Genomic DNA, 21353 nt, shown 5'->3' with positions numbered 1-21353 from the left:
TAACAATCGTTGTATACGACTGTATTATTTAAATAGTATTAGGTCACACTTCTCTGGCGTTAACATAGTGAAACAAAACATTATGAACTGTTACTTCCACTAAACGCCAGTATTATGGACACAGTCGATATCCTTTAAAAACACAAAAATTATGTCTTTTACCAATAAAATGTCTTGACTTTTTCCTTCATGAACACCGTATCATAAATTTGTTCGTTGCAATTTGTTATCCGTAACAAGATCACATAATTTTGTTCTTTATTTTAATAGGGGTTATATTTTACTCATTAATATTCATTAATTTTGAAATGTAATGGCATTTTCTGATTTATCCGTCCTCATTTTTATTAAACGTAATATACATTTCTAGGATGACAGATTAATATGGATGTTAAATAGTTGAGATAATTGAGCAAATTAAACTATGTATTTTTATACATTAACATTTATATTTCCAAAAAATAACTAAAATAATGGAGAAAACATAAAATATAAACCATAATATTTTCTAATCTAAAATTCATATTACACACATTAGCATATGCAACCAAAAGTTTTCACTTGTAGACTAAAACTTTACACCAATACACTAAAACTTTATTCTGAGGCCAAACAGTTTTTGTGGCCAGCACTAATGTCAGACAAAATAAAATTAGTTGATCTCGAAACTTATACGTACTTAAAAGTACTAAACATTTCAACTGGTAAATCTTTATCATACATCGAAACAATTTTGAATTGGAACATCAAGTTTATCCATTTTTAATTAACCGGTAATCGTATCTATTAAGCTATATTAGAACTATTCTTATAATATATAACAAAAACAGAATATACGGCACGAATGTACACTAATGGTAATTTTTTTACCTACTCTTCTGGCTTAATATCTCATAATATAATATATGGCTACTGTAAATATCGGCTTCTATGATTATGTTCATTATTTAACATCACAATTTCGTCGTCTATTGTTGAGATGAAAGCCCTGCATCCGTTGTAGTTCTTGGTACAAGTCCACCTGGCTTTAGTCCCTTTGTATTTACTTTGCTTGTTGAATCGGAAACCACCGATATGTATCACCGGCTTGCCCCACCGCGATTTTGTATACAAAACTGTAAAAGCGCAATTGTTAAATTTCTGTGTATAACTAAAATTAGGTTTAGAAGTATGTGTAGGTAATTTTTCTTCTCTGCAATAATTAACACTGATAAATTGTAACTTCATGCATATAACTGTGAGATAGTGAATGACATACCTATAATAGACATATGCATTAGATCTTATTGTTTTACATGTGTGTTTGTCATTGAGGAATATACATATATCTTGATAGTGTCTAATAAAATAAAATAAAATAAACATTAATGATAATTAAATCTATAATCAAATAAAAAAATCAAAATCTTATAAAACGTTTTCGAATTTGTTGTTTTCATTTTAGTTTTTCTTGGAAAAGGTTTTATATGTAAATATTTTTTTTCCTATAGCCCCAAAAGGACTAATTATTACCTGTCCACAAGATATTGTGTATTTATGTCAAATAAAATAATAAAATTAGGAAATTTAATAACACACTAAAACTAACTATGATTATGATCATCGTGTATCCTTATTAATCTATCGTTAACTGTAACTATAAAGGCCTTGCAGCCGTTGGAGACTTTGGTGCAGGTCCACCTCCCTTTGGGTCCTTTACATCTGCTCTGCTTGTTGAACCTGTGACCGCCGCACATTATAACCGGCTTTCCATAACGAGACTGTGTGAAACAAACTGTAATTATAAAAGCATAAATAGATTTATGAATTTGACAAGAAAAGATCAGTTCTTATTTTATTTAATAGAAGGAAGGGAATTAAGTGAACACTCAACATAAAAAAAATATTTGCCAAAAACTAAAATCCAACTCATATTTAAGTACAAATATTTTGTAAAAAAATATTATATTTTTCGTAAAATCTTCGCGTAAAATACACAAATTTAACAAAATAACCTATTTTTAAATTCTCACATTTTCTTTTTCAACATTCATCACGTCTACTCACTTATCAACCAATTTCAAAGTTGACACAGAATACATTGTATTTAAAGGATAAAATTTCATAATCGAAGACGAACGTATCGCTAAATCGAGCACAAATCACGCGAGCAACATTGATACACGAAAATAAATTAATCATTGAATTATAAATGATTATGTTCGTTAACTATTGATACAATGGCGTCGTTGATTGTAACTATAAATGCTTTGCACCCGGTGGACACCTTGGTACAAGTCCACCGTCCTCTAGGCCCATTATATCTAATATGCCTGTTATATCTGTTGCCACCCAACACTATAACTGGTTTCCCGAACCGCGACTTTGTGAAGCAAACTGCAAATATCCGGGCACATTAGGTCACACACTAAAACTTCAAAAATATATACCTTAATATTTTTATTTGGAAAACCAAAAGGATTTTTTGTTACTGTCTTTATGGCATAGTTATAACTTATCATCACTTTTTTTAAACTTAGGTGCGTGACAGTGAAGTCCAAAAAATTATACTAAATCTCGAAATCCATTGTTAATACCTTTAACCCGTTGTTTACACAGTTAATGTCGAAATGTGAGTAGCATCAAAAATACAACTTACTCTACCAAACAATTAAAATAATCATTACAATTTAAAATGAAATAAAAATAAAAAAAAATCAAACACAACAATTGAACTAATAAAGAAACTCATTTATTTCTATTCTCTATTTTTGCAGTTTAGTTAACATTTGTCATGGTTGTGTTAATTGTTTATCGATTCAATCCTTTTCTGTAGCTATGAATGCTTTGTAGCCACTATTACTGAATTATTTATGATTATGTTCATTAAGTATCGATACAATTGTGTCGTGAACTGTGACTATGAATGCTTTACATCCGCTGGATATCTTGGTACAATACCATCTAGCCTTAGAATTTTTACAGTTAGTTTTCATGTTGAATCTGTAGCCGTTGTACATAATCACTGGCTTCCCGAACCGAGATGTTGTGAACGAAACTGTAAAGAAAAACAAGCACATAAATTTATATATCGGATTTCTTTGTTATTACAGTGCTTTTTGTCTGTGTAATATGAATCCGTAGGTTGAATAGGACGGACAAGGAAATGAATTCAGTGTTTTTAGTCCGAGTCTGATACATGATAGAAATTATTATAAATAAAAACAACAGGAGAAAAAAAATTGTACTTTTAAAAAAACTTAAAATAGTAATTGAGCCTACTATTTTTAAGGAAGTTTTAAGTAGCTAAAAACAATTAAAAAAGGTTATATAGAATACAGTAATAGCGTATATTTCAGTTTATTGGTCATTCTAAATGACTAGAAATCGGTTTGTTTTCATAAATATAATTACAATGCATTGGCTTACATTTAAATAGCTAGCAAATTTGTACATATTTTAGCAGTAAAAAAAAAACAAAATAATATAGTAGTGAAGTATCGATTTGGATACTGAATCAAAATTACCCAAATATATCAAAATCAAAACATAATATCCATTTTAAAAACACAGAAGTACATTATTCAGTAAGTTAAAAATATACATGTGATTATATTACTCGTGTTCAATTAAACTACTAAGACCATCCAGAGGTAAATCTATTCATACTTAATAATTTACTATTGTAATTTGTAAAATCGCGTAACATATAAAATACACGATAAAATAAATTATCAGACACCACGTTAATATTAAAACTAAACTATATGTTTGAAAATCTTAAACCCTCTCAGTAGCAGAGGGGACCCGTTTTTGTCAATATACATTATCTACCCATGGTGGGATATATTTAATATCCGCCCAAATAGCGACCACCGTACACAAGGTGTTAAAACCCGCCATAGTGGCCCACGTAAGTGTGTCGCGTTCCGGGAGCAGCCTGTGTATATCCGGTTCCAACAGGCCGGTATAATTGTGTTGACTGTCGAGAAGTAATAATCTCTCGTCAGTCGACATTCTATTGGCCCCCACTCCACTTACCATCAGGTCCAGTGGGATCATTATGCCGTGCCTGCATAAAAAGGCATCATCAGGCATAAGACTCGACTGCTGAAACATTCCTTACAGACTTCCAGACCTGTTCAAAGTGGCCCTGATGCAACGCGGTACTGGGACCTTTATTGCACAAGGCTGGTATTAATAATGAGTATGATTGTTGTCCAGATGTATGATTTGGTTGTACATAGTGGTGACCTTCGCCTTGCAACGACTCTTGCTCGCCCTTGAGCAATACCACTGCGCCCGCGCTCCGGTATACCGAGAGTCTCTGTTGAACCTGTTCTTTCCAATCAAGAGGACCGGGTTGCCGTACCGTGATTTCGTAAAAATTACATGAGCTGTAACAAAAATATGAATGGTATAAGTATTTTTGCATATACATACAAAAATTATATAGATTGTTTGTTAATATGACTACCTAAAGCGAAAATTTGTTAGAAAGTATAAATTACTGAAAGAATTTAGTGCACAGCTATATATATGTAGACCATGACCAGAGTTAGAGACTAGTTTTCTTATGAAAAGGTATACAATTGGACTTTGCACTAGATGAGTCACAAAGGCGGAGTTGCGAATAATAGGAATAAGCCTTAAAAGCATATTTAGATTATTGTTATGCGTCATTAGACAAAATGTAAAAAAATCTCTTAAAACATCAATACAGCTGTTACAGGAAAAGTATTAAAAAACCTTTATTAAGACAACAGTGTATTTTAAGGAAAACATTTTGCGGAAACTTGCATATCTGAGAAATTCTCTATTGTAATATATACATTTTGAAGGTGTGTGAAGTCTACCAATCCGCACTAGACCAGCGTGGTGAACTAAGGCCTTATCCCTCTCAGTACTACTACTAGACTCGTGCCCTTGGGACAATATATAATACAGGGTTGATATTATTTGATTATTATATTTTAATGGGTATGTTTATTATCGATGTCTATGATCTCCTTGCCGATGGTGATGATCTTGGCTTTGCAACGCCATTTGCTGGCACCGGAGCAGTACCAAAACGAAGTCAGCCCTGAGGATCGACAGCGTTTGTGGAACCTATTGGATCCTATAATCATTACAGGGTTGCCGAATCTTGATTCCGTAAAAACTGCTCTGGCTGAAAAAATACAGATATAACCGTTTCTAAAAATACAAATTGATACCACAATTCTAAATTGAAACAAATGTGACACTGGTTCTAAATAAACCGAAAATAAAAAAGCATAAAGTTTTTTTATATTTTATTCATAGTAATAATACAAACGTATGATTATGCGTCCGAAAGACACAACTGCCCATAAACAGTAGAAACACTACCCAAACTTTAAATTGCAATAATCAACCTGAGACAGGAAAGTTAACTCAAATAATACTTCATTTTATTGCCTTAGTAGACAAACAAGTTACGAGGTCCAGAATTCTGCCACCCATAGACTACAGCAAAGTCAGAACCACACCTAAGCCGCAGCCTACTCACCTAGCACAATCGACTGTACTAATGATTATGCACGTTGTTATGTACAAAGATCATACTGTTAATGGTGAGGACGGAGGCCTTGCAGCCCCTCCCCGCGGAGCAGTACCATCGCGCCCTGGTCTCCGAGCTGGACACGTGCCGGTTGTAGCGATGCTTGCCGATGATCATCACCGGCTTACCGAACCGTGACGTGGAGTACTCTGCAGTTACTGAAATTTATGTGATGTTTATAAATACAAATATGTAAACTGTCTAGTAAATATTTGATGTAGAAATACAAATTCCTTACCCGCTTTCAGTGCCCATTGTTGATTAAGAGGATATACCCACAATTCCGTCGGAATGAGATGGTGATAATTTATTCAATTACCGTCAGAAGTCGCGATGTATGATCTGACAATTGAACTTGTAGACTTTTTTTTCCTTGCATTTTACTTTACTTTGTAAGATTTTATATCTATAAATATACAAACAACACAGGGATACAGATAATGCACCAATTAAAAATCAAATTAATAATATCATTTTATTATCAAAATTGTCAACAACAAAAGGGATACATTTAATATTATTACTCAAACACTGCACACAATAGTGTTCGCGTCGACAGTAACAGTACCCACCAAGCATTTTGGTCTCAGACACATATCCGAAAAAATCATTAATCACATCACAAATTATTTGGCACAAAATCCCCGCACCTACTTTCCCACTAGAGATGTGTCAACTCGAGTTACTAACTCGAGTTAACTCGAGTTGGGTTTAGATCGAGTCAACTCGAGTTGAATTCTCTTTAACTCGAGTTTAAATACTTACTTTATTTATGTTACGAAGATTTAATCTTAAATACATGATGAATAAATAAATTCCTTTTTATTTAAATTACATTTGTAAAAATAACCCAAAACAAATCATTACTCAGTTTCATTTTACCCAGTTAACTCTAGTTACTTAACTCGAGTTCAACTCGAGTTACGTGAATTTCAACTCGAGTTAGCTCGACTTGTGTTTATCCCGAGTTGGCACATCACTATTTCTCACCCTTATTAACACCATCAAATCTTAAACTCTCAATGACAATGTCGGTTGTACACTTTGATGATGTTGTGGTACTCGGTACAGATGTACGCTTTGCAAGCATTGCTGGCCGCGCATTTCCACCGCGCCCTGGCTCCTTTGTAGCGTGATTGTTTGTTAAACTTGTATCTACCCAGCAGTATAGCGGGGTTACCAAACCGTGATGTTGTGAAAATCGGTGTGATATCTGAAATGAGGGTGTTTGGCTTATTATAATATACAGGTATTCATTTTAATCTTTTATGTGATAGAAAACTACAAAAAATTCTAAAATTATAGGAAATATCAAAATTGATTAAGAGTTTGCGATTAGAGTTCTAAAAAGGAATTGAACGTCTTACTTTTAACAAACATAGTTGTCTATTATTGGACTAGGGTACTGCTAAGAAAAAAGATCATATATAACGGCAAACTGAAGTGTCAATAAAAAAATACATTACCCGTACCTTAAATAAACGAATTTTGACACCTCCACTCCGAGTTTATGTCCATGATGTGATAGAGGGCGAGCCTATCGCCATACCGAACATCGGACAAAAATTCTAAGCAAATCGGATGTGTTTTTTCAAATCGATAACGTCATAAATATTATTTATCAATATCACATGTTATGAATTAACTCTTTGCTAAAATTATATTATTAAATTATTATGTATATTTAGCAGTGTAAAAATAACTAATGGTTTATAAACTAATACCAAAATTTTTAAATCCTTGAAAATCTGAAAAACAATAAAACTACTTATGTAAAATATTATAGTTATTTATTTAACGATAAATACCAACCAATATTATAGCAAACTTATTATAAGAAGCATCTTAATTGTTGACCCGATAATTTATAACAACAGTTATTAGAAAAAAGAAAATATACTTTAATTGTAGTTAATATTGCGAATGGCGTATTTAAAATACATCATTACTAAATCAATTACCTCATATAAATAATAATCTAATAATTAAGGAAGCAGAGCAAATTGCACAATGTATAATATGTTAACACTAAACACATTTAACCTAAAATAATTTCTATTAAATATTACATAATAATCTGCCTTTTAAAGACATAAGGTTCTTTCAAAAATATAATGATAAAATAAACAATAAATTTACGTACGTATTATAAACCCTAACATAAGACTTTCAAGTCTTAATATTCGATAACAGTAGTAGAAAATATTTCTTATATACCAATATGATACGTGAAAGGAGAAAATATAAAAATATCTTTAATATAATTCAATAATTGTAAAGTCACGTATGAGTATAAGGAAGAATCTATCACAATAAATTCTTTTTGCTTAATTTATATTGGCCCTTTCAGCCTTACAGCGATAATAATTGACAAAGATTAACATTAAACTCTATTTTTAAGGCACTAACGATTACATCAGCCTAGCATCATATATTTATATAACTGAAAAGATTTTATAAGAAACAGAAAACGTGGTTCACAAATAAGTCTTATTTGAAATGTGTCACCGTGGCAGATGATTGTGATTGTTTTTGACGTAGATAACGTTATCCTCCAGGGTCACCAGACCAGCTCGGCACCCTGAGCTAGACTTGCTGCACTTCCACCTGGCTTTGGCGCCCTTGCAGTGCGTGTACTTGTTGAAGCGATAGTTGTCCACCACAATAACTGGACGGCCGAAACGAGACATCGAATACCTTATCTTCACCACTGGAATACAAAAAACACACTACATTTTTTTAAATATTTAATGATAATTATTATTACTTTAATACTATTAGTTTTAAACATAATTAGTACATTTAATTATAAATACAAAAAAAAAATTGAAATGCAGCTATATTTGAAAAAAAACAAACATAATTTTTAAATAGGTAACAAAAAACAATACATTTATTGTCAAAAACATCCTATCTACTCTACAATTATTCTGCTGATGGTTAAGAACTTAAAATGTACTTATATATATTGTATTAACTTGTGTTTATTGTGTTAGTGTACCTAAATGTTTATCATAAAAACAATAAAAAAACGTAGTCATTCAACAAACAACTTTATAGTAATACGAAAACAGCTGTTCATAAAAAAAATCATCAAAAAATACTTTCAACACTCTATCGGGAAATAAACTATTACAAATAATCAAGCACGATGACGAATCGTACACAATTATTGCTTATAAACGTTACTCCATCTGAAATTGCGAAATAGCAAGGCAATTTTCGGTCGGATGGACGTATACAAGTCTTTTGATAAATATTAAGAAATATATTATTGCTAACAATAATCGCAAACAATAATTGCCCCGCCTCACAAATAATACTTTATGTTTACTACTGAACAGATTACATTTTCCTGACAAATGGAACTAAGGAACATGACCATTAAATTACTAGATAGTGAGAAGAATAGGTGAGTGAAACTGTTTTGCTATCTAGTAATTTACTATGTCTCGCGTAAGTTTTATCATTATGAATGTCAACTTGCCTTGGATCACCTCGAATGGTAATATTGTGTCCATCTCAATCACTGGTTGAAACTCAACTCTCAAAATTCTCGATCAATTCTATATAGTACATTTGACTGATGCTTTATTTGACTTTAATTTTAATGGTTATGCTCGTTGTTTAATGAAATAATAGTATCTTCTAAGGTTACCAACTTCGCCTTGCAATTCCGCGCGACCATGGTACAATTCCAACGAGCTTTTGGTCCCGTACAGCGATAGTACTTGTTGAATCTATATTTGCCGATTTGCACCACAGGTTTGCCGTAACGAGACATCGTGAAGATTGGCTCTTCTATAACAATAAAGAATGAGTCGTCATACTAGATATTACGATTTTAAAAACGGAATATCAAGAGAAAAGAACTATGGCAGGCAATTAGTTAGAGAGGGTTTTTATTAGCAAAAATACCACACCAAACATAATTTTATTAGATTTTTTGCCTCGGCCGACAAACAAGCCGGTAGAACACTCGATAGTAAAAGATCTTCATCGCACATAACCACCCATAATATAAGAATAATCCGATTATTTCTGCCTTTAAAATTTCGTCATATTAAATTTTAAAGGCCGAAATATCCGTGAGAACTTAATCACTAACTAGACGTGAATTTAAATTCTTTACTTGCCAATACATGTTTAGTTACCCAGATTAAAGGTGAAACAAAATGTATGAAAATGGACCTTGAGGTATCGCCTTAAATGAAATAATAAGTAGAAAAGTAAGAAAGCTATTTGATAGATTTATGTAAAAATATGTCACAATTTTCTGGAGATCACTGTATCCTATACAGTCTATAGTAGTTAGACAGGTATTAATGGAATATTTGTCCATCAACTAACAAACTACAAAATACTTATTGGCTAGTGTGTAAAACGTTTAACAAATACTAAAAACTATATTTCAGTTATTTTAAACAAAGGAATGACGAATCGAGGTACCACCTAGTCTAATGGTAAACGACATGACTGTCCATCAAAATGTTCAAAATCAATGATTATGCTCGGCGTTATGCTTGATGATGATGTCATTGTAGGTGAGGAGCGAGGCGCGGCAGCCCTGAGCAGCCTTGACGCAGACATAGCGCGCCCGAGGTCCCTTACTGCGGCTGCAAATGTTGAACCGGTAGCCGTCCAGCAGGATCACCGGTCTCCCGCACCGAGATGTAGTGTACTTTGGTACAGACTCTATAACATTATACCCATAATCTAAAACCAGTCGTAACAAAATACGTGTTAACAGCTACAATAAAAGAAATCCGTTTAATGACAGTGTTCTTAGCTGAAAATCAATTATTTTTATGTTATTTTTTAGAAGATGTGCGAATTTAATTCTCATCCCCTCGGTTGCCATAATGCCTAAGTATTAATGTACAAAGAAGTTGAAAGTGCGATACTAATATTTGAATATAATTATTACTACTGCGGTAGGTAGCATTCGAAAAAGATGTGTTTATTTAATGGGTAACTTTTTATTATTGCCATGAGGTATTGTCGAAAAAGAATGTTTTAGTTGCTGTAAAGAAAATCATTGAATTTGTAAAACCAATTACATATTGATCCCAAAACATAAGGCACTAGAAAAGCCTTTACCTAACCCTTGCTGGAATAAGATAAGAGTATTTAGTTCTGTTCAGAATTATCCCAGATCAATAATAAGGTTTGCTTTACGTTTGAGAATGATGTCATCGAAGGCTATGAATGAGGCGCTGTAGCCATGCCTCGCCTTGTCGAAGATAAATCATGACCGAGGCCCCATACTGCAGCCCTACTTAATAGCCGGCAAGCAGAATCACTGGTCTGTCACATAGAGACTTGCTGAATTTCGGCACAGACTGCAGCATTAGTTATCGATCCATAACAATCTAAACAGCAATGTTTAAAATAATATGATGAAAGTGATACAGTGCAATATCAAAAAAATTTTCACTACTGAGGTAATAGATAAAAATTTGACTCAATATAAGGTAAGATTATATTATTGCAATGTGGTATCGTCGTTCATTTAGGAGTAAATCATTTCAAAATATAAATTATAACTAAATATAATGCTAAATCATGAAAGATGCTTGCAAGTAATGAACACTTCACAAACGAAATTGTTTTAAATGTTAAATAATACAATATCAATATAGTTATTTATCTTTACTTTCTAATAATAATAAAGATACTTGGTAACCAAAATAAATAGTTTCAATTATGTATAGACTGATTTTTTACACTATCTCTGTTTATATGCAACAAACTCTCCCACTAAGGACAATGTTATTTTTCACCAAGTCGCAATCAACAAGGTAATAAATACAATTTTGTGATGTTACGAACGAATCGCTTTTAACTTAAAGTTAAACATATTTGAGGATCAATTATATACATTTGATAGTCAGTTACATTTCATTTTTATACAATTTGTATAACATATTTCTAGTGTACACAACACCACACCTTTGGAGGCGTCAACCTCTTTTCTTCGTCTCGACCCGAGACCAGTATATTCATTTCTTTAAATCTTTATATTATGCCCTTAGTGTAAATAGGTGGAATTAATGCCACAGGCATTCTCTAACAGTCTATTGAGATAATCCCCCCGAGGTAATTCTTGTGCGCTCGTTCTCCACACCAAATGCACGCCCATGCATGGGGGACATTTTTCGAGGCCCTAGATACACAGTTGAGTGTGTATACCTCATAGTTGCAATTCACATTGAGGCCTATAAGGACTCGCGAAAATTTCCTGGCCTTCTCTCCTCCTCACATCCCAAGAGCATTATTTCACCTTCCCTCATATTTCCTTCTCAACTATCCCCTTACAAATTTCCTCCAGGGCCCTGCAGTCGCTAAGCCGCAGGACTCCAATATCCCGTTCGCAAGTTTTCCCCCAGTGTTGACTGCGGGGTCTGATGCCCAAAAAAAATACTCTATCGGTGATGCTAGGAAAAGGCAAAGTAGGTGTATATAAAAGAAATAATAAAATAGTATACTAACCAGAATATTTAAACAAAGATCACAGGTTTCAGGAAAGTTCAAGTGTCCTGTAAAAAGGGGTGAATAGGGCTGAAGGTGTGAAAACGAAACTTAACTCAGACTTATACCACCCAAAACAATTTAAAAGTGATCTACGTAAATTACCATTTTTTTATCACAATTTTATTTTCTTTTACCTCTGAAAGCCCCATAACCCATTCTACATCAGCTTCAACGGTTACGAAGGTCTTCCTCAGTGGTCATGAAAAGAATAACGCCTAACAATATTGTTCTGGTAAGTGATGACAGTGGCGCGGCATCCTTGGGTCTTCCTGGCACACACCCACCGCACCCTGTTACCGAAGACACCGCTTTTCATATGGTATCGGTACCCCGACCAACACATAATGGGATTCCCATAGCGAGACCTCGAGAAGATTGGTGGTTCTGCAATCGAAATACTTTACTATTATTTACGTACTATAAGGTAAAGTTTATAAAAAAAAAGACGTCTATTATCTTACATTACTTGGATCTTAATATTCAATGTGACAAGCAAGCAGCTCACCTAATGGTAGAAGACTTCCGATAAACAATAGCAATTCTACCAAGAACATTACATATTAATGCAAGGCATTACGCTCAGCTTGTACAATTTATGCTCTCATTATTATAATATTTTAGACCATCATCTAATACATCATACAATAATATATAATCATGGTATGAAACCTTAGCTTTACATGGGAGGTCCATGACAAATTATTCTAACATTTCATGTCAATCAAAGACTGCGTTATGTTTGGATTTGGTTTGCTTAAATGATCTTTCCAAAAATCTTTTATTGGAACACACAAAGGTATTTGGCTAATGATACACTTACTTTAACTAGGATTGTTTCTTCGGAGAATAACAATAACGAATAATTAATAAACACACATTTCTTTTGTCCCCGAAGGTGTGGCCAAAGGTCTAACTAGTGCATCCATTTTTCGTCATGTGCATTCCGCTTCATGATTTTATAATAAATATTGAGAAAAAACAATATGAATGCCCGCCCTGGGAAGCGAATTCGAGATCCCAGAGAGGTAGTCATACCGCGCATGTAATGCAACTACGACACACAGGCAGTCAGAAATATCACATACATATATGAGTATGCTAGAAAAAGACGATATCTATTAGAGATTCACTATATTACATACTTTAACAAATCATTAGCATAAATAAAGGTTAAGTATTAATACTGCTCAACCAATATTACAAGGAACACGATAGTTTTAATACCACACATAATTTAGAGAAAATGCGTAGTTCGATTAATGGTTATGCTCGTTACTGCATTTGATGATGACGTCATTGAGGGTGTTGATGGTGGCGCGGCAGCCCTTGAACACCTTGCCGCAGATCCAACGCGCCCTAGGACCTTTGCTGCCACTCCACTTATTGTAGCGGTACTCGCCAATCATGATCACCGGGTTGCCGTACCGAGACGTCGAAAAAATTGGTGTTGGGTCTACAAATGATTGACATACAACATAAGACGTTAATTACAAATTATGGATACCATTTTCTTTATATAATTATTGTTTGAACTCTTTGAATGTTTCCGAAGTCAATGCATATCATTTACTATAATTTAAAACAGCATCAAAAGTGTGTAGTTTGTACACAAAAGTTTATTTTAGATTCTCACACATTTTTTACTAACTGTATGATAATGAATACTCAAATATTAAAAGACTCGGAATGTCCTGACAACTTGATATGGGAAGAAACAGGAATTAAGTAGGGATTGGAGGCCGTATTCCTCCAGAGGATTTACTGTAATGGAAATAACTCAAATAACAGAAGGGGTATTGATTTATCATTTGTCAATAATATAAATCAGTATGATTCTAAGCGATATATTTGTATAAATAAAATATCACATAATATTGCTAATAAAAATAAATACTGCAATACTGTTCCGTTTTAAAAACTAACTAAGGCTATGTTAATTCCAAACACAGCTGTATCTGATAAAAACCTAATACTTTTTGGCAATTCAATTGAAGGAAATTTTTTCTTTATATTTATTCATAATACTGTAACTGTTTCTATTCTATTGGGAAACGCGATAATCATTGCCAAGTAAAATAGTGTGTTAGCACCATCACTTATGAACTAATATTCTCTGTCAATACTGTTTAATGATTCGGCTAGTAATTTATTCAGTCTGTTGTGTTTTAGTAACATATAAATAATAATAAGGACAATCACAAAAACAACAACGATATTCGCAGATGCTAATTACTACATTATTTACAATATATCAGGAGACTATGTGTAATATCAAGTCTCCACTCTTCTACAAGGCTCTAGCTTTTGCTTAAATTGCGTGAATGTAACTTCATTTTTTTTAATATAAGCTACAAATGTGCGGCGATAGACTAGTGGGTTGTGGAAAGGACTGCCGAGACAAATGTCCGCAGGTTCAAATCCCAAGGGCACACACCTCTGACTTTTCAAAAAAAAATATGTGTGTATTCTTTGTGAATTATCGCTTGCTTTAACGGTGAAGGAAAACATCGTGAGGAAACGTGCATACTTGAGAAATTATCTATAGGAATTTTCGAGGGTGTATGAAGTCTACCAAATTCGCACTAGGCCAGCGTGGTGGACTACGGCTTAATCCCTCTCAGTAGTGGAGGAGGCCCGTGCCCAACAGTGGGACAGTATATAATACAGGGCTGATATTATTATTATAAGCTGGAAATACTACAATTCGAGCTTCGTCAACCAATGCATGCTATATCCTAATGTGTATGAAGATTCCTCGTTTTAATAATGAAATTCTGGTAGGTCGTGATAGTGGCGCGACAACCCTGCTGGTTCTTAACGCACGTCCACCTGACGTGGGGGCCTTTACTACCGCTCCATTTGTTGAAACGGTACCGGCCGACCACGATCACAGGGTTGCCATAACGAGTCGTCTCGAATCTTATTGAATTACCTGAAAAACAAAGTATTAAGTATTTTATTTTAAATAATATAAAATAAAGCTTATTTATTTACTTGAACAATATATAATTCCTTTGTCAAACACACCTTACTGCTTTTGAATATATTTCTACTTTAACACGAATTCACTTATATAGTCGTATTTATTTTTTAAAATAAAGTTTAAAGTAAAAATCACAAGGAAACTTTGATAACCACTTTATTATGCAGGATAGATGTTTAAAATACGGCAGTTACAACAAACACAGTGTTTCCCAAATGTTGTTTCCCAACCTGGGGCCCACGCCTCACAGGGGGACAACTTGATAGTTAAGGGAGGCAATTTAAACATAATTTTCAGTTTTTCATTATATGTTTTGAAATTTTACTTACGATGCTTTGATAACAATTTCATAGTGATTTTTTCGTAAAAGTTATCATTTATATTTCTTAAGGGAACAAAGCAATTTTTATAGGTTAAAAATCATGTATGGGGTGCATACATTTTTTTAAAATGGTAGAGAAACACTGCTTTAATCGCTGTAGCTACACGAAAACTTTCATAGATTGTCCATTAATTTTAACGGCAATTCGACCTGAATTCACATATTTTGTTTTGATTTCTTATGTTTACGCGAATGTTAGACATTGAATAGATTGTCCATAATTTATTTCAATATTTTGTTTTGTTTGTTTTGTTTATTTTGTAAAAATTACAGTCAACAATAAATGAACAATTTATAGTGAATTTTTTTATAGTCAATTGTGTTGTATAAAAATGCTAATTACAAATAAGACAATACCATAAATATTGTACTTTTATTAACACATAATAATAGACATAAAACAAGTGGTGAAAAATATTATTATTTTCATCCTCAAATAATTTTAAACCATAATTCATGTTAAAAGTACCGTCAGCCACGCAGATATGTGAACAAATTCAAAACTTCAAAACATTAACTTCAATCGAAATATTATTTTTCTTTACCGAAAATGAGGTGAAATTTAATTTTATGAAGACAAAACAATATTTCACAAACAAAAGTTTAAAGATGATATGAAATTTTGAATTTGTTCAGCTAATTTTGTTGCTGACTGTATATTTAAAATTACCGCAAATCGAAATCCTAAAGCGTAACAATTGTAACCTATAATAATATAATTAAGTATTTGTAACCAATGTTTTTACGGATAAATAGTAGCTTTTTTTGCATCAATTGCTCAAAGAATACCTAGCTCAGTAAAAGTAAATATAGTATGTACATAATTTGTATTTTTAAATTCATTCGTTTTACGTGAAAAAATGTTGGACTCTTCAATTCTGAAAGAAGTCAAAATTTTATTTGTGTTCTTAACGCCATAAAAATTACATCACAATGTCGTTAGTTAAATTGCCTTAACCATAGGCACACCCATAGAAGGGTGCAGGTCCCTCCCACCCTTGATTGTCTATCCACAATATTTGTGATGAATTCTAGGAACTATCTATAATTTTTTAATTATACTACGTAGGCAAGATAAGTCGTAAAAACCGAGTCAAATCCGTTCTGAAAAATGTTTTAAATGCACTCATTGACCACATTGCATCCACATACAAGCAAGACAAGTCAAGTGAAACATTAGTCATAGGATTTACCACGTTTTCTCACGTCAATGGTTATGTTCATGCATGATCCTGATTATAGTGGTGTCGCACATAACGATGGTGGCTCGACATCCGTACTTGGCCCTCGTGCAGTTCCACCGAGACTTGGGTCCTTTGCTGCTGCTGTGCTTGTTGAACCTGTAGCCGTTTATGCATAATGCTTTACCGCCTGACGGCAGATCCTCGAAGTACGGATCTAAAACGCATACATACATTTAAATAAACATATACCTATTTAAAAAAACGACGTTGTTAGGTGTGAAGAATAACTCCATTTGGCGAATGACGCTATGATATAAATATATACCTAATATAGAGAAACCCACGTCTATATAAGGAATAATGGATACCGTTTGGCTAACGAGGCTAGCTTTTTCCGATTTGTCTAAAAATTATTTCTAGTATTTTCTGTGTTTCCCAACGACAAGTAGAACCTATTTGGTATCTGTTCGTGAACACTGATAAAAGACATGAATATTGTATTAGCAGTACCTTTTCGTACCCTCAATAAAAAAACTTAAGCAGATTTTTTCTTGTACTAAGGTGGACAAGTCGTTTGGTCGGCGCCCTCTATAAAAAATCTTTGAGACACAACTAACACTATATCTTGTAAAATAATAATAATAATTTGAGCTTAAAATCTACAGCAGAATACTGTTTATATTCTAAGTCTAAGGTAATTAAACGTAATAAGGGCAGGGTTTTTGGAAATCCTTATAAAACGATTTTGATAAGTGTATTAGGTAATTTGGACATCATGATCAAATAAACCGTTTTTAATTAAGATAAACTATTGTACAAAAATAAGGCAGCAACGGCCAGTTACTTAGGAAAAAGTTCTTTAAAAAGTAGTCTGTGGTCCTTGTTGGGCTCTAGCATTCTAAATAAAGTCCATTATTAAACTGCAGGGTTTTAGACATTGTATGCCAGAAAAATTACATCTTAAAAGGAATGACTTTAAATTACGATTAAGTTTGTGGCTTTCGAATAATGAAACGGGAATTCAAATAAATTAGTTTCGTCCTTATAAAGTCTTAGGAAATGTATATAAATTATAACTAATCTATTTTACAGTTACAAATTAAAAAAAATATAGTAAACTTGTCGTAGAACATATAACAAATATAAAAATTAATAATTTCAGACAAAAATTGTAAACATCAATAATAAAGTAGTTCGACAACATAGTAATAAAAATAATATCCTACAATAACAAACTCAGATGAATAACAGTACAAATAAATTAAGGAAAATTAAGTTAACCTTAACATCCATTGCAAATGTTACATACAGTCAGAACAAAAAAAATCTACATCATCTTTGGTAAGACTCGTGCATTCTTTGTGATACCACAAGTTACATTCTTGCGCCGCCGTATTGCTAGCATTATATCTATGTTCCAATCTGGGCTATACCAACTTTCTTTATCATATATTACTTTTTTGTATTTTTACCTCGCACCGAATTTTCATTGCTTTTATTTTTTATGTTTAGTTTTGATTTTATCTGGTTTAATCTTTAGAACTTTAAATAACTTTTTTCTTGCCTTTGCTTTTTGACCTTTAATATTATTGTTCTAATTTTTGGTCATTCGTTCATGTCATTTTGGAGTTTTTGCATTATTGCTTGCCTTGTCTCTGAATACATCTTTGGTTATTTTCTATCTGACGTAATCTAATGCTTTTCGTCTTGTATTTGCCATAGTTAGAGCAGAATTGTGTGTTGGCAGAAACTGTTTAAAAATTGACTCTTGAATATCAGATAGATTTTTATTATTTTTAAATTCTGATAGTGGCATTTCATCATTCTGGTTCTTTTTGAACAGTGTTCATATTTTCTTCATTAGATGCGAAAGCAGGCGTGTATATTCTAACAAGTTTTGCTGTATAGTTTTGCATCATTGCGAGATTATATTCAATGTCGGGTATATCTGATGGAGAGGACCAGGAACAGGTGTACCCTATCGAATAGGGTATACCAACCGAGTCTAAAGATTCCATAGAAGAGCTATAGTCAACAAATTTCTGGATAAATTACCATATTTTATCTGGAGGTGCTTTATTATAGCTACTAAATTCTGAGCTGTTGAGCCATCTTCTTCACAAAAAGTAATATCTAAGTCAATCAATCAGTCAAATAAATATATTTCGTGCGAGGAAATTGTTCAGCCATTTCTTGCCAGCAGTCGATTTTTTTTCACTAAAAGGATTTTTTATATTGTTTCTTTTACAAAATAAGTAAGCTTCTTTACGTATTATACTTGGTGTTAAAGGCATGCCTTTATTTGAAAACTTCTTAATTCTCTCTATCAATTCCTTTTTCTTGTGTGTCGGTAAAGACAGCTTTCCTTCCCAATCTCTTCACCCCGCTTCCAGATTTTATGTGATTCTTCAATGTTCGCCTTGGTATGTTATATTTTAAAGCTGCTGCACGTTCCGACATTTGATTGTTTTTTATATCATATAGAGCATCTTGAAGATCAGTTTGAGACCATCCAGAGCCCCGTTTTCTTTTTTGCAAAGGTTCCATTCTTGTCTTTACTAAAAGCAATATACTTATGTTAAGATATGAACAATAATTAAAATAAAATTAAAAAATATTTATGACAAAAGCTAGGTACTGATTATAATTTTTGCGTAAATAAAATCTTATAAAACTAAATCTAAACGAATAGGTAAATGTATTGCTAAGTATAAAACCTAAACCAAAAATTCCAAGGTATCTAGAAAAAAGGCATTTTTGTGTAATACCAATGGCCTATTGTTACGAACTGTCGTTATTGCCGCACAAAAGTGCCAGCTGCTTACTTACACTTATATAAGTTATTTAAGTAACGAATCATAATTATTTAAAAAATAAGTACCCCTAATAAATTCCGGCCCTTATTTGGGCAAATAAAATGGACCTAGTTAGGCACGTAGATGTCCTTAGAAAATCAAATAAAATAGTGATTAAAGCAATAACTTTGGTAACTTACCCTGTCAATCGACGTTCTAAAAATATTTTAATAACTTTTGCAGAATTATTACATAACGGACTGAGTTTTATTACTAAAACCATACAAAATTTAATAAGAAATATTTTATAAATTGAGTCACGTCGATCGCCCCTTAGGTGACACACAGAGCTACTGACAAAATGTCCAGCACGAAAGCAAAGTACGTTGGTGCTCTTTAGCGATACTAGTGAGAGGCCGCGCTATATCCATTTTGGTTTACGTATTAATATCGGGAAGTTTGAAAAGATGGGCTCTATTTGGAACCGGCCTTTTAGGCGCATTTACCTTATTTTCATTCTATGCTCATAAGGAGCCACATACATTAACCCCTTATTCATAGACAGTTTTTTTTATTTATGGACGGAGCATTGCTATCATAACAAGTCTGCTTCTCAGTGCTGACGGCATGGCAGCCTTCACAGTGCGTAGACATAGGGCCGTTGTGATTGGTTAATATTGAGATACAACTTTAATCTAGTTGGCTGTCAGATAAACAAAGCTGAGAAACTGACTTGTTATCACTGCAATGCTCCGTCCTTCGATAAAAAACGTCTAAGAATAAGGGGCTTAATATGTTCTTAAATACAACGTGTCATCATTAATAATATTTGTATAAATGTCTACAATACAACGCTAAAACAAAGCAGTGGTAATAGATATGACGGTGGTACCTCCTGTGATGGATCCACATACCAGAGGCCTACCATCTAATCTACACCTGCTAACAGTCAGCATCTCCACTTAAATTTAAAAAAATCACAGTTCTAACTATGTCTCAAAAAATAAATTTATTATTTCATTGGGCAGTTTGTTTTTTAAAAAATACCAATAAATAATACAGTAAACTTTATTGAAAAATGCAAAAGTCCAAAAATATGACGACCCAACAATAGATGCAGAATATCTTATAACAACAACATAAGTAAAATGTGATGCTTCTTATTCCATTAAACATATCAATTTGTACACATTTCTGTGGATGTAAGTATTACCTAAATTTCTAATACAACGGTACAAAAATACTTAAAACTCTTTTCAATAAGCAGAGTTCAATTAACTCTCTTTCGAATTACTATTTAATAATTATTATCTTATAAAAAGAAGCGGCGATAGCCTAGTTGGGTGTGGAACGGACTGCCAAGACGAATATCCGCAGGTTCAAATCCCAAGGGCACACACCTCTGACTTTTCTAAAATCATATGTGTATTCTTTGTGAATTTATCGTTCGCTTTAACGGTGAAGGAAAACATCGTGAGGAAACCTGCACATCAGAGAAGTTCTCTATAGGAATTTTGAAGGTGTGTGAAGTCTACATAATCCGCACTAGGCCAGCGTGGTGGACTAAGGCCTAATCCCTCTCAGTAGTAGAGGAGGCCCGTGCTCAGCAGTGGGCAAGTATATAATACAGGGCTGATATTATTATTATATTATAATTATTATCTTACAGTGGCAAAGGGTCCATATAAGCCAATTCCTAGCGGCTTCTCTTTATGTAAAATTTTATTATCATTAGAACGATTTACAGACTGCATTTATGCATATTAGTACCTATATGTTGCGTATGCCTTTCGGAAAATTTCTCCTTTCGCCACAGCTATCTTAGGAACCTTAATTCTACTTCCTATGTTAATAAGGACTATACTGAGCTGATTGACATTTCTTGAACCTTACTAATAAAGGCTGTATTTGTCTG

At 33.1% G+C, this 21353-nt stretch overlaps 1 long non-coding RNA gene across 1 annotated transcript; it reads right to left on the bottom strand.

Annotated features, from left to right (window-relative positions):
* Positions 1-8083: 8083 nt before the first annotated feature.
* On the bottom strand, positions 8084-9587 carry LOC119190035. The gene is made up of 2 exons (XR_005112736.1): positions 9223-9587; positions 8084-8270 (listed from the first exon to the last, which is right to left on the bottom strand). It is a non-coding gene; the product is annotated as an uncharacterized LOC119190035 (long non-coding RNA).
* Between the last annotated feature and the right edge of the window lie 11766 nt (positions 9588-21353).

This window comes from Manduca sexta, chromosome 21 (assembly GCF_014839805.1).
Source record: "Manduca sexta isolate Smith_Timp_Sample1 chromosome 21, JHU_Msex_v1.0, whole genome shotgun sequence".
In the NCBI taxonomy this organism is placed as follows: Eukaryota; Metazoa; Arthropoda; class Insecta; order Lepidoptera; family Sphingidae; genus Manduca; species Manduca sexta.
This window is presented reverse-complemented; position numbering and strand designations above follow the sequence as displayed.